This window comes from Medicago sativa, chromosome 1 (genome assembly GCF_051527215.1).
Source record: "Medicago sativa cultivar Bolivia chromosome 1, Bolivia_mono, whole genome shotgun sequence".
Taxonomy (NCBI): Eukaryota; Viridiplantae; Streptophyta; class Magnoliopsida; order Fabales; family Fabaceae; genus Medicago; species Medicago sativa.
Window position 1 is genome coordinate 10,479,647 of NC_140749.1, and position 3,477 is coordinate 10,483,123.

At 31.7% G+C, this 3,477-nt stretch overlaps 1 long non-coding RNA gene across 1 annotated transcript; it reads left to right on the forward strand.

The window, feature by feature from the left end:
- The first annotated feature begins 237 nt into the window (after nt 1-237).
- LOC146952541 (uncharacterized) lies at nt 238-2,062 on the forward strand. Its single transcript, XR_015024988.1, has 2 exons — nt 238-1,067; nt 1,712-2,062. It is a non-coding gene; the product is annotated as an uncharacterized LOC146952541 (long non-coding RNA).
- The last annotated feature ends 1,415 nt before the right edge of the window (nt 2,063-3,477 follow it).

Sequence of the window (3,477 nt, forward strand, 5' to 3'; positions counted from 1 at the left end):
TTACATCTATCACATGTATATATATATATATATATATATATATATATATATATATATATATATATATATATATATATATATATATATATATATACAAGCTGTCATCAAGAGTTAGGCAAACCATGTACTCCTTCACTCACTCTCTCCCACATCCTCACTTCTCTCTCTCTCTCTCTCTCTCTCTCTCTCTCTCTCTCTCTCTCTCTCTCTCTCTCTCTCTCTCTCTCTCTCTCTCTCTCTCTCTCTCTCTCTCTCTCTCTCTCTCTCTCATTCTAAGAAAACTATTTCACATATAGAAGAGAGTTCATTAATTTATGGATGGTCTTCTTAGTGGTTTTCCACGGCTTTCTTGAACTGTATTGCATGATTTCTCAATGCAACATAATTTCAATTAGCACAATTCAAGAAGGTCGTGGAAAATCACTATGATGGTCTGGATTTTTTTCTATGAATTGCTCTTATTTATATATCATGTCGTTCTATATCGTTCAATTCTACACACATATGAACATGTCAATTTTTTTTAGTTTCAGTTTTTGATACATGAATCACTTCACTTTATCATAATTTATTATTGCACTTGCTCTCTCTCTTTTTACTTTTTATTTAATTTTTTGGGTTTTTTTTTTCAAAGTTTTTTATATTTTAGGTGTATTTTGGAAGCATCCTCGAATTGCGGATCTAGATTCACAGCAAACGTTGAGATCTTAGTCATTAAACAATGATTAGATGACTAGATGATCTCATCCAACGGTTGAGATCTCATTCTATAACGAAGAAGAACTCAAGTCCTTGAATTGAATTTTTTTTCGTAATTATATATATCAACCAGGGACGGATCAACATTGGAGCTTTGTGGGACTATAGCTCCACATGCTTTTCCCTATTATTTTTTTTAATAGATAAAACACAGTTACACAGCACACTCACTCATTCACTTTCACTCACTCACTCCCTCACACCAGCGCCTCTTCTCTTCTCACCCTCTCTCTCAAATTTCAATCTCTCTCAACTAAGCAGCTCTCCATTCTCCTCCATCTCAACTCTCACCTCTCACTCACTTTAAGGTAAGCCATTGATTTTCCAATTTCTCCTTCATTCTCCAATTGCTTGTTTTAGGGTTTCAAAATTGGGAATTTGAAAATGTAATTGATGCTTTTGTTATGATTCTAAAAATGGGATTTATCATGTTTCAACTGATATACATTTAATTATGAAAGATTTTGTTCCAATTAATTTTATATAGTACAGTAATATTTAGTTATAAAAGGTCATGAATTTTTTGTTATTATTGATTTTTTTTATCTTTAATTTTTATCACAGCTCCTTCCTTCATGATTATTATTATTGTTTGTTTGTTATGGATTTTATCTCCAATTCCTTCATTCTCAGATTCTATTGTGTTCTCTGTACTGATTTCTTCTTGTAATTGTGTACAGTTTGTTTAATCAGTTGGTGTATTAATTGAATGAAGTTTGCTTGTTAGAAACTAAAATGTTTTTTGCTGCATTAATCACTTGATATATGCTTTGCTGCATAATTCTTCATTACTAGTTGAAACTCAATTTGTGAGAATTTTCTCTAGCACAATATCAGTCACAATATAAGATAATTGATATGTTGTTTTGTGTCTGTTGTGTGAATATATTGGTGTGCATTGTTTGGTCTGCCTGTAGTGTCTCACAAGCTTTTGTTGTGGTCTATTTGGCAGATGAATGTGGAATACCATTTCCCTGAAAATTCTAGTTTATCCCTCCTCTTCAAAAGCATGATGCTTTTTCTTACCCTCTTGTACATAGTTACATGCTACTGGCGTTTACTTGAGGCCATTGTCCTTGAAAAATAGTATTGACCCTCTTTCTCCTGTAAATACTTCAACAATGTCAATAATTTAATGCGTTAACTATTGTCAATTGCTTCAAAAAATAGTTTGTATTATTATTTATTTAAAATTTTAGCTCCACATATACCTAAAGTCTGGATCCGTCCCTGATATCAACAAGCATCATCAAACATAATAAAAAAATTGTTGAGTAATAACTTGATCTATTTTTCCTTCCTATTTTTCCTTCTATTTTTCCATCTATTTACTATGATGTCAATTGCCAATGTTACAGGGTAACCGGCAGGTACTGTGTGGTGTTAGGCACTTTGGCTCAATTGCAACAGACACATCTTGTGACTCTGACGTTAAGATTGTAATCTTCAGAACCAAACCTTTTATCGACTTTACACTAAAGAACAAATCAGAAAAAGGAAAAATAATTTTGTTATAATAAGCCAAAAATATATATACTCCGTATAATCAAGCCACTGTTTATGCATGTGTGGCTATATATAGCCATTATGGGCTAATGCTATGTACACGTAACTCAATATGTGTGTAACTTTACAATTGCCACCTAAATATGTTAAAGGAAAACCTCTAAAAAAAATTGTTAAAGGAATTAAGCATGAAACGTGTGCGACTGTTGAGCCAATTATGTATACTAAACTAGATTTTGGACCATATTATAACTGTTGCTCAAATATTAAAGTTGATATAAAATTTGGAAATATTTCATTTCTTTTTTATACCCCACTATTTGTTACTAATTTCCGAAAAAAGAAGTGACATATTATCTTTATAGGAAGTTGAGCACTGAGATAATGCAGAAGTTTCAGATCACTCTAAGTGGGTGGTGACTCTTGTGAGAGCTACTCCCTCCGATCTTAAATGTAAGAAACAAAAAAATAATGCACATATATTAAGAAAGTGAATTGACCACATTTAAGCCATTATAAAAAAGTGATATTTTTCTAATTTTACTCTTGTCTTGGAGTAGTAAAGACATTAATGAGGTGGGTTTAATGAGGGTAAATTTAGAATTGTGGCATTTAATAGGTTCGTTTTACTATACTTTTTCTTATATTTAAAACTACCAATTTTTTTTTCTCTTACATTTGAGACCGGAGGGAGTATGTATGAATATGATAACTGAATTTCAGATGCCATTGATCCCAATGCAAACTCAGCAATAACAAACCAATCACTTTTCACGTTGTTGGAGTTGGACCACTAGAGCCGTTATAATGAGACTTATTGTTCTGACTTCTGTATTGTTCGCAGTACTATGTTCTGCAAATAGGGAATTGCGTCTAGTTACATGTACCAACAATATTGCAATTCAAAAAAACAAAAAATTAGGTAGTAGGAGTAATACTTTATTCATGAAATTTAGGAAACCTTTCATTTGGACAAGAGCAAATAGTAGTACTTTTACTGTTTGTCCATTCAATAATAACACCATTATGTAAATATACAATTTTGAGAGGTTATTTTAGTGTCAAGGACTATTTTGACTAACAGAATGTACAATCAGAGACTATTTTGAAATTTTGATACAATGAAGGACTAAAATGACTAATCATTACATATTCAGGGACTAAAATGACTATTACCCCATACAATTTGTTGTTTTTGATCCATGTTGTTTT